Raw genomic sequence first — 12,071 nt, forward strand, 5'->3', positions numbered from 1 at the left:
TGAGTGTATGTCTTTTTATAGACGAATGAAGAAAGAAAGAAACGGTGATGAACCATGTGTGTGCAAACTTTTTATTCCTCTTCTCTGAATGTACATGCAGTGCATGTAACGGTGCACTTGCGTCCATGCTCTGCTTTGCAGGTGTGCATGATCCATGTTAGCTGTCCTCCCCGGCTATAATGGGCTAAGTCGGCAACCTGCTGGCAGCCTGACGTTTGACAGAAAACATGCATATTCATCTCGCTCCCTCGCACGCACACACTTGGCGGCTCCCTGCAGCGCTGCTGCCACCGAGCCGTATGGACGATTAGTCGAGGCCGCAGCCTTCACCTTTAAAGTCTTCTGTCTTTTCTTTGCCCTCCTTTCAAAGTTACCTCCTCTCTCTCCCTCTTGCAACTTATCCTCTGTTTCCTCTCTACCTTAATGTTTAATTTCCCCATCATGGACTAATCTGCACCGTCTTTCTGTCAACATTTCATATTATCAGTGTGTGCTTCTCCTGCCTTTGATTTTCTCTCTCCTCTGTGTCCTCCTGGTGGGTTTTTTCTCCTCTTTTGTTCCTTGGGTTTGTCTTGTCTCCTTTTGAAGGAGATTGCTTTTTTGGGACAATACATATGAAGTAATTGCTTAAATTTGTGAAGTCCTCTGTAAGTACTGTTTTCCTTTTACAGAAGATTTGAAAACGGAAGCTAGAACTGTTCCTGGTGCAGCGTCAGAGTCATTAGATGGCAGATATTAATATTTCACACTTTGGCAATGATTATTGGGTTCATTTTTGAAATCTAATTTGACTTTGTATGAAAATTCCCGCTTCCCTGCTCTGTTTGACTCCCATCTGTCTTCTAAACTTGCCTCCCTCTGTGACAGACATTTTTAGATAAAGTTTCTTCTATTTGCTGGTAATGTCCCAAAGGGTCATGCCTAAGGACTCTGGTCTCAGTGTCTGGAGTCTAACTCAGTGGCCTCAGAGTCTTTCTTCTGCATTTGTCCTTATTGTGTTTACTTGTGTCTGAAATCAAATGAAGGCTAGACAGCTGAGCTGTAAGCAAAAACAGATAGACAGCACCTTATGTGAATGAAGGGATGGAGAGAGTATTTATCTGCCTTGAATTCCTGTAATAATGCAGCCGGAGTGTATGTGAGGTTCTCGCTGGTACACAGTAAACCACCATGAATGATTTTACAGCTTATATCTGAGTCTGCTGCATTCAGGAAACCTGATCTCATCAAGTTTGCATCATACATCTCCACATTAAAATGATTTGACAACTGATTAGCTGACTTGAAACTATTCTACCAGCGGCTGTGAAAATAACCCAGGCCTGCTTCCAATCCTTTATATGCAAATGATGCTCTATCACAACTCCATAAAGTTTCAACAGCACTGCAAGAAAAGTTTCGGCGCTTGCTTGAGGTGCAAACAAATTTAATTATTAGCTTTAGAGACACCTTTGACATTCTCCTCCCTGCACCTAAACTCAAGAGTGGATTAGATCCCGTCTGCCTCCTCCTGTGATTCTGAAGAAGGGCCCTGCATTTTTAGAACACAGAATAAGAAGGTTATATAGCGCCAAATCACACCCACGGGCTCCGCAGGTGCTCGTATTGTAAGGTAAACACCCTGCAGATGACACACTGTCACCATGAGCAACCACTTGGCAACAGTGGGAAGGAAAAACTCCACTTTAGCAGGAAGACTTGAAAGAGGAATAAAAGAGGCCATCATCTTTGAACAGAGGCTTATGACACCAACTGTCAGCCACCCACAACTCAACTCTCCACCATTTGGTTTTAGAACTGAAGAAGCCCATTGGATGAAAAGTGAAATGACTTCATGTCTGTGACGGTTCTCAGTCATCCAGGTCATTGTAGTCTAAGAGATCCTTCCCAGACGCCTTAACGCCCACTCACATCCTGGGCCATCTGACCTCAGGAAATCACATGATAGGGAGGGGTAGGTTTCACAATGAGCTCACCCGAAACCCTGGCTGATTGTTATGATCTGAATACTGGGGGCTGTTTTTTTGTTCTGTCTGTGTCTTTAACAGTCTCTGCAGGTTCTTCCTGATTCGAGAGCTGGCGGCTGCTGATTGGCTCCCTGATCATGTGGCTGTTTTAAAATCCCTCTCCAGCAGTTGTCCCGGAGCAGCAACTGACAGCAGCAGCAGACCTGACCTTGGCCTCCAAACCCCTCTGTGACTTTTGTGCTTTCCTGAGGATTATCGAGCTTTGTAAACAGATTACGGATCACGTGTAAACAGGTGCTGGAGCTGAAGGGGTGAACCGCCTTATTATATTTTGCACTGTTTTCTCCTGTTTATTCAGTTAGGGAGTTTGGGATAGCACCTGTCGTTTGTTTGGCTTTTGTTTCACCTGAGACAGCACCTCCCTTTTTGAATGAGCTTTCAGTTTGGACAATAAAACCAACTTTCACTTGAAAGTTGGCCTCTGGGTATTGTTTTGGGGACCAGGGCGCGGTCACTTCCTTTTTAACCCTTATGTTGTGTTCCTGTACCCCTGGACCGGAGCATAACAGACCCACACCTGTTTTCATACCTTGGCTCGTGTGATTAGGTAGAGGATCACAGGGGTCCATGACCCTCTTGGGGGGACACTCCCATAGAGCTTAAATCTGGGACTCTCCACCAGTTGACCCTAGAACTGAAGAAGCTTCTCAGATCAGAGGTGAAATGTGTTCAAGAAAGAAAAGTCAAACAAGCTTAGACTGTTTTAGGGACTTTTTAGGACAGCCCAATAATAATGAATTAAAATACTCCAGGGTAGAAGTAAGGAATGCATGAGCTCATCTTTCAGCATCACCCTCATCACAGGATGTTTCTTTTAGAGATGTTATACAGATGGAGGAAAGCAGTCCTACATATGTGTTGATGGTATACTTTTACTTTCCAAAGACTCTTATTACTTACTACATCTGATCGCAACAGCACATTTGTCCTCATTTTCTTTGCTTGCTTTCACTTTGTCTGGCAAATCTCATTTTCTTAGCTCGTTTTTATTTATTTCCCCTTCATCTATATCTTTAGCCTTTGATGTGTTGGGAGTTTTTGATCTTGATTTCCCTGTTGGAATCATTAAATCTTCATCTTCACCTTTTCCAATGTCACAGGCAGCTTTGTGCTGGTTCTTATGAACTCCAGTGTAGATCTGACTGACGAGGTGACAACTGAAGATGACAGAAGTCGAACTTCAGTGCGAGCTCTCGCTTCAGCTTCAGGCTGCTCCAGCAGTGCTGCAACCTGGCTGACCTTGCATGAGGCAAATGGAGAATTTCCAGTTTGGGCAGACACATAAATATGTCACAACACTGTTTTAGAAACTCGACTATTCTTTTCTATTCGCACATAAAACAATATAAAACAGAACTGGCACTTGTTTCCTCTGGCCTTCACGGCGTATTCCCAGTCTGTTAGATTTTTATCCTCTCTTCGTTTAACTGTCCTTACTTTTATTCCCCCTCCTCTCTGCTCTTTTTCTTCCTGTCACTTGTCAAAACCATTTTTTTCCTCTTCCACTGGCTTCTGTTTTCTCTCTGTCCTTGCTTCTCCTCTAACTTGGTTGTGTTCCAAACTTTGATTGTGCTTCTGCTCACAGTCGCTGCCTCACATTCACTATATATATATAAAAAAAAAAAATCTAACAATTAACTAGTTCATCTGCATCGTGCAATTCAGGTTTATTCTTGTGTGCTATTATTTTTATGCCAGTAACAATCTTGCTGCCAGTTTATAGGCCTGTGTGCTGGATTTGCTTTCCCCCCTTTTCTTAACCTCATTCTCTCCGTCTGAACCTGGCCTAGCTTACAGAGAAAAGCTTTATTTCTACAACAGTTATGACAGCGAAGAGTCTGGAAGTCTTCAAATTCTCCCACAGCTCAACTTTTGCTTCCTGTGAAAGCTTCTCACGGATGACATTGGCCAAAGTGTTCACTGGAAACGTGTCCTATACTTTGAGCCATTCTTCATTACTTTACATTTTGCAAGGAAAATGTGAAAAAGATGCAGTGATTTATTGAAACATGTGCAAACGAAAATGGAAACAATACCACAAAACAATTCTAACAAAAGTTATTACTTGGTATGCCAGCTTTTTTCTTGTACTTTAAGTAGATAATTTTTAGATACAGTTTGTCTGCTATAGGTATTTTGTTTAGTCACTTTTTACTTTTTTAATACTATAAAATCTATTTATACACAGATTCAGCTAAAAGTGAGAAATGACCATGCGTTTTTGGAACAGGTTGCTAGAATATGGTGTACATTTTAGGACATCGTCAGGTCTCAAGAAAAAAGTTGTCAGGTATCAGACAAAAAATTGTCAGGTCTCAGTTCTCAAAAAAAAAAATTGTCAGGTATCAGAAAAAAAATTGTCAGGTCTCAGTTCTCAAAAAAAAAAATTGTCAGGTATCAGACAAAAAATTGTCAGGTCTCAGTTCTCAAAAAAAATCTTGTCAGGTATCAGAAAAAAAATTGTCAGGTCTCAGTTCTCAAAAAAAAAGTTGTCAGGTATCAGAACACAAGGTACCATACAGAGAGAAAATCTTCCTGCAGGTGGCGGTGTTGTCATGTCCCACCCAATGACTGTATAAAAGATGGACGACAGACAGCTCCCCAAAAATGAAGCCAAAACGTCTCTATCGCCCCCTGGTGTCTGGCTGCAGTATATACGTCATAAACCCCGGCTCCCCCACGTTAGCGGATGGGACTGGGGTCAGACTAAAATAAATTTATTCTCCTCAGATAATTTTTTTCCAAAGATTCTTTCTTTTGTTATCAATAGTTCTCATCACGCTTATTGATGTTCAACGGGTCTCCTCTCCCATAAGTTTGATTCTAATTCCTACCGCGGTGATGTTAAATTGGGGTGAAATGTCATCATAACAGCTTTGACTGGCAGCTGCAGTCACGGAGAAACTTGCGTATCTCTGTTCGGGAATAGCAGATAGAACGTAGGCTCTGAGAGGAGGGCCAGCGTTTACGCTACGAAAACACGACCGAGTGTTTTAACCTGACAGCCTGAGGTGTTCTTCAGTAAACTGGACTACCCGACAGAAGGACCCGAGGCCCCTGCTGCACTTTTTCGGTAAGTTAAACGTGTTTGTCAGCTAATCCGTAACTACCGTCCTTAGCTCGGTCCTGAGACCTAGCTAGCTAAGATGAGGACTCGGCTGTCAGGGTTCGTTTAGCTAATCTGTGCAGGTGAATGAATTTACACCGACTAAAGAAATCAAGAGAAACGCTCCGGGCTACTCAGTCACTAATTACTGTTACTGTACTTTTATTACAAGTATTATACTGTAAAAGCAACAGGCTGCATCCTGCTTCAGCTCCTGTGCAGAGCCGATTATTAAATATGTGCAAACAGCATGTTTTCAGTCTCTTGCCACATCTGTAAAGACAATAACTTAAAAAAAAAAAAAAAAAAGCTTGTACCTTGTAGCTCTTCATTAATCAGGAACTATGGATTAAAGTACTGTAGTGTACTGTAATACTGAAAAAAATGTAAGAGAACAACTTCAGATCCTGAGTGTGTGAGGATAGAAGAATCAGCTTTATTTCAATTTTGAGGGATAAAATTTATATTTGAGTTTGATGGTTCTGTTCTCTTTGTGATTACAGGAGCTGCCCTCAGATTCAGACCTCAGCACCACCCAGTGACAGCAGACAGATCATCCAACATGTTCACATGTTAACTGCAAAATGAACTGATGAAAACAATACAAAGGTTAAAGTACCACATGTGCTGTAGTGAAAGCTGCAGCTGTTTTATTGATAAAGTTAAAGACAAAAAAACAAAAGGATTAATCACCCATGTAACTGTGTCACTATATATCAGCATTAACAGGACCTCAGTTTTTATCTCAGACCTGCACAGCTTCTGTTTTAAACACTTGATGTACTCAGCTGTATAAAGAGCACGTTTGAGTTTCTCTAACACAATTAAATAAAACCTGATGAAGGTCAAAGGTCACAGTTTTCACAGTTTTTTGCAGATAGTGTGTTATTTACCATAAAGTGATTCAGAGTTATTCATACCAGAGTAACCAGAGAGGATCATATCTTTTTAAATATATAACTTTCTACAGGACTGAATATCATATCTTTATGTAAAAGTCCGGAGCCTCTGGGGAGTATCCGAGTATTTATAACATTACACAAAGCAAAGGTCTCATCACAGTGTTCATGAAATGCTGGGTTTATCCATCTTCTGGGGCGGGCCTACAGAGGAGTGCTGAAGATTTCCCTGAGAGGGAGCTGCTGGTGAAGATCATGAGTCCTGCTTGATCAATGCCATGAGCTTCAGTGTTCCTGTTGTTTCTTAAATGATGCCTTTTTGAGTGGGTCAACAGAACTTCTGGCACAGGACAGCTGTGATGAAAGAAAGGGAAGAAGTTTCTCCAAACCTCTGGACCCAGGAAACCCAGCTTGGTCCTGATGGTCTCCCTCACTAGTTTCTCTCCAGGGTGAATGTAGCTGTTATACATAATATGGATTATTATTAAATAAAAAGAACAAATTAGACTACACTACTGAAACCTTCTGCTGCTGTTTTTAAAGTTTCCTTGTTACCAGGCTGAAGAGATTTAAACAGTTTTAGATCCATTACACTCACAGTCTTAAATGTTAAAATCTCAAAGGACAGCATTATATTTTTGATATTAACAGTAACTCTGGGCTTCTGTGGAGTGTGTAGCCGATCTCATCGCTGTCTAAAAATGGATTAAAAAAAACATAAGTGCTGAATCCTTCAACAACACAGACTATTAGAGTAGCAGCTGTCTGTGTGAAGCACTTGCTGCAGGGTTGCGCCATGAATGTATTCAGCTGCCAACAAAAAGCAGGACTCAGTGCGGGCAACTGCCATGAGTCTGACGATGTTGGGGTGAGACAGTCTCCTAATAAAACAGAAACATCTCCGAATAAAAAACAAAAAAATCACGTTTCACCACTGTCACTAGCTAGAATGAATTAGCCAGACAAAAATAGTACTGATTTGGTTTCGTACAAAACTAGCTTTCCTTCTCTGATATGTAACTTTCACAACATAACTGCAACTTAATATAACACAACTATAGCAAAAATATGAACAAAAGTTAAACTTACCTTATGTCGTTAGGAGCCTGAACTGCGGTAAAACTCCGGTGAGGTCAGTGACCTTACGCTCTCCCACTGTCACACGTTGATGACGTATTTGGAAATCAATTTGGGTGGGACATGACAACACCGCCACCTGCAGGACGATTTTCTCTCTGGTACCTTGTGTTCTGATACCTGACAACTTTTTTTTTGAGAACTGAGACCTGACAATTTTTTGGTCTGATACCTGACAATTTTTTTTTTGAGAACTGAGACCTGACAATTTTTTGTCTGATACCTGACAATTTATTTTTTGAGAACTGAGACCTAACAATTTTTTGTCTGATACCTGACAATTTTTTTTTTGAGAACTGAGACCTGACAATTTTTTGTCTGATACCTGACAACTTTTTTCTTGAGACCTGACAATGTCCTAAAATGTACACCGTACTAGTAACCAAGTTCCTCAATTCAACATTAATTCCTTCAGTCGTCTGGTTGAGCCCTTTTTTTCATCTTTGAATGATTCACAGTTCAGTGTTAAGTGACTTCAAAAGAAAGCAACTCCTCAACTAAATCCTGGCAAACAAAAAAAGTCAGTTGACGTCATTAAAACTACAAAGTAATAAGAGTTGACTCAAGACTTTTGCACAGTACTGTATTTTAGGGCTGTGTGTGAATTTCACTACAACAGTTTTATCATAAATATGATCGATTAAACACCTAATAATCTCAATCACAATAGAACATATATGTATAAAAAAACCACTATCAGTCAAAATCCTCCATAACTTCATTTATTGGACTCTTTTCTGGGTGGAGATATACAACGTGAAGCTGACGAGTGATGGAGATTACAACTGCGATGTCATTGCTACACCAATAAAGACCAGAGCTTGCTAACAACTATTTTTTTTCTGTGTTTCATGAAACAAGATTTAAAATCTGCACAAATTTGAGCTAGATGGGACATCTTTGTTTTCCTTCCAGCAGTTAAAGCTTGAGGATAAAAAAATGACTGATTGCTTTTTAAATCAGTTATGGTAACCCTGCCTTACCGCTCGGTTAATGCTGCAATCGTCCATTTTTGTGTGTAACTTATTTCCCGTTTGGTTTGTTTTGGCCTGCGTAATGTTTGCCACAGTTTGTCTGAACAACACATAAATCAGTTCATCTATACAACACTCCAATTCCCCTCATTCATTTCTTTTCAGCCATCCTTCTTCTTTTAATTAATGAATAAGCCGGGCAGTTCTGAGCTGTCAGAGTTTGTGTTTGCTCTCATTGAGTTTCATCTGCTGTGCTCTGGTTTCTCATGCGCCCGCCTTACTGTAGGGACATCCGGCCCCATCAATATTTAAAACGCATTCTAATTAAGCCCCCGCTGCACCCTTGGCGCCTGAGACGAGCAGAGGGGTGAAATTAAAGGCGCCCCTCACCCTCCGCTGCCCCTGCGTCCCCACTGACTCTTCATCAACCTGAAAACAACGATAACAACAAATTGCTGCTCGCTCACCACATCTGCTGAAGAGAGGAGGGGTCAGCGTGTCAGGAGTGGGGAGAGTGTGTGTGGACACTGTGCAGTGAAACATGGTCAGTTTAATGGAGGGTTAAATATTTATGGCCCCCTTGATCCTCCTTTACAATGCGCTTATGCTGATGGATGACTGATCTATGTAGGTTAAATTAGGCCGGGACAAAGAGTGAGGCAGAAACTTAGAGTGTGTTCACTGGTGTATGTTCCTTTGTGTGATCGTGTTTCAGCACCGATGATGAGGAAAATGCTTTACCCTCATCTGATTGAAGGGTCCTAATGAGACAGGCTAATGAACATCAAAGCAGCAGACTTGAGACATGGCAGCAGTGCTGCATATGTATGAAATGTTATGGATATGAGCACATGTGTGTGACGGTTTGTCCTGATAATGTTAGTCATCTATATCATGCTCAGCATGTTCCACACATCCTTTTATTGCCATCACTTAGAAATGCATTGTTTTTAAACTGGGCAGCTTAGAGATGTATTGAACTGTAATAGCTTAGAAATCTATTTCTTTCTCAACAATGAGTCGTCTCACTGGGTATGTATTGAGAGTCAATTATTTATATGCTATTATGACTTAAAGAAAGGCTGTTTGAAATGGACAAACTTGCAAAGCTTCAGGGGGACTTAAAAAATGCTTCTGAAAGAATGAAACTTTTTTTTTTTTTTATAAATATGATGAGTTTGATTACGTTAACCCACGGACACATTCGCTGCTATGATCACTGATCAGCCATAAAACCTCAAGCTGAGTGTCTTCACCTTCATCTTCATGTTTCAGTTTTCAAATTTTGCGTAATGTTAAATATCAATAACAACTTGAGATAATTTGATTTTGGTGAAACTCAGGTCAAGATCAAGGTCACACCAAACTTGACAATCAAGCATTTGACCTTCATTGTTTTGTCAAAGTTGACCTTAAAAAATTCAAGAAACCACATTGAGTAATATGGAGACGGCTGCACAGCACGCCTCTTTTACATTTTTCAGTACGGCGCCCTACAGCGTCACAATGATGCCGTAACCAGCTGAAAACATCATGTTGTGATAGAAACAGACTGACGTCAGCATGTTGTTACCTTATAACCTTGGCCTTCGGGGGCAGCTGTGCTCTCCGAGCGCTCTTTTCTTCATTTATACTGTCTACATTCTGAACTGCGATGGATTTATTGGGGTTAATCTCTCTGTTCAGTAATGTCTGACTATTAGAGGAGGGCCTGAACAAAGATTAGTCTGCCTTTCTTCATCAATCATAAAAATGTGCCACAGAATAAAAGCACTAATATTCTGGTCTGGAAGTCTTACATCGAGTAGGTTCTACTCTTCGATTTGATATTACAGTTCAAAATATTAGTTTTTTGTGATTATATAAAAGTACATCTCATAAAAGGCTAAACTGACATCAACGTGCTCGTCTACCACAGTTCTTCAGTACAAGGAGTGCAGAATTATTAGGCAAATGAGTATTTTCACTCTTCATGCATGTTGTCTTACTCCAAGCTGTATAGGCTTGAAAGTGTACTACCAATTAAGCATATTAGGTGATGTGCAACTCTGTAATGAGAAGGGGTGTGGTCTAATGACATCAACACCCTATATCAGGTGTGCATAATTATTAGGCAACGTCCTTTCCTTTGGCAAAATGGGTCAAAAGAAGGACTTGACAGGCTCAGAAAAGTCAAAAATAGTGAGATATCTTGCAGAGGGATGCAGCAGTCTCAAAAATTGCAAAGCTTCTGAAGCGTGATCATCGAACAATCAAGCGTTTCATTCAAAATAGTCAACAGGGTCGCAAGAAGCGTGTGGAAAAACCAAGGCGCAAAATAACTGCCCATGAACTGAGAAAAGTCAAGCGTGCAGCTGCCAAGATGCCACTTGCCACCAGTTTGGCCATATTTCAGAGCTGCAACATCACTGGAGTGCCCAAAAGCACAAGGTGTGCAATACTCAGAGACATGGCCAAGATAAGAAAGGCTGAAAGACGACCACCACTGAACAAGACACACAAGCTGAAACGTCAAGACTGGGCCAAGAAATATCTCAAGACTGATTTTTCTAAGGTTTTATGGACTGATGAAATGAGAGTGAGTCTTGATGGGCCAGATGGATGGGCCCGTGGCTGGATTGGTAAAGGGCAGAGAGCTCCAGTCCGACTCAGACGCCAGCAAGGTGGAGGTGGAGTACTGGTTTGGGCTGGTATCATCAAAGATGAGCTTGTGGGGCCTTTTCGGGTTGAGGATGGAGTCAAGCTCAACTCCCAGTCCTACTGCCAGTTTCTGGAAGACACCTTCTTCAAGCAGTGGTACAGGAAGAAGTCTGCATCCTTCAAGAAAAACATGATTTTCATGCAGGACAATGCTCCATCACACGCGTCCAAGTACTCCACAGTGTGGCTGGCAAGAAAGGGATAAAAGAAGAAAAACTAATGACATGGCCTCCTTGTTCACCTGATCTGGACCCCATTGAGAACCTGTGGTCCATCATCAAATGTGAGATTTACAAGGAGGGAAAACAGTACACCTCTCTGAACAGTGTCTGGGAGGCTGTGGTTGCTGCTGCACGCAATGTTGATGGTGAACAGATCAAAACACTGACAGAATCCATGGATGGCAGGCTTTTGAGTGTCCTTGCAAAGAAAGGTGGCTATATTGGTCGCTGATTTGTTTTTGTTTTGTTTTTGAATGTCAGAAATGTAAATTTGTGAATGTGGAGATGTTATATTGGTTTCACTGGTAAAAATAAATAATTGAAATGGGTATATATTTGTTTTTTGTTAAGTTGCCTAATAATTATGCACAGTAATAGTCACCTGCACACACAGATATCCCCCTAAAATAGCTAAAACTAAAAACAAACTAAAAACTACTTCCAAGAACATTCAGCTTTGATATTAATGAGTGTTTTGGGTTCATTGAGAACATGGTTGTTGTTCAATAATAAAATTATTCCTCAAAAATACAACTTGCCTAATAATTCTGCACTCCCTGTAAGTCATTGTCTGTCACTCTCTCTCCACAGTTTCGATGATGGTGCAGGAGGAGCTGTCTAACACATGACTGAATGTTCCACTTGTGTTCAGCTGAATTGTAATCTGGGACTGTGGAGAGCATAACATGTGATTACACACTCATCATACCATTCAGAGAGGAGTCGTTACTTATTTTGCACTCTTCCTGCAGCCTCCTTTCTTCAAATGATTTCATCATTCTGTGATTGTTGAGCTAATGCTCAAAAATAAAAACAAACAAATACAAATGAATAAGCTTTTATCAGCTTAGTTTAGTTTATATTTAGCTGCAGTCAGATTAAATGTCCATGACATTGAAGTAGCAGTGATCAAAATCTGAGATGCAAGTAAAGATGTTTCCACTCTGCCTGCTTTCACATCCATCTGAGCCAGTATGACACATGACAGAGGTGCACATTTCTCTCAG

At 40.9% G+C, this 12,071-nt stretch overlaps 1 long non-coding RNA gene across 1 annotated transcript; it reads left to right on the forward strand.

Annotated features, from left to right (window-relative positions):
- The first annotated feature begins 1,960 nt into the window (after positions 1–1,960).
- On the forward strand, positions 1,961–4,009 carry LOC120715310. The gene is made up of 2 exons (XR_005691590.1): positions 1,961–2,278; positions 3,128–4,009. It is a non-coding gene; the product is annotated as an uncharacterized LOC120715310 (long non-coding RNA).
- Positions 4,010–12,071: the final 8,062 nt, after the last annotated feature.

The sequence above is a fragment of the Simochromis diagramma genome, unplaced genomic scaffold, assembly GCF_900408965.1.
Source record: "Simochromis diagramma unplaced genomic scaffold, fSimDia1.1 OVJJ01000431.1, whole genome shotgun sequence".
In the NCBI taxonomy this organism is placed as follows: Eukaryota; Metazoa; Chordata; class Actinopteri; order Cichliformes; family Cichlidae; genus Simochromis; species Simochromis diagramma.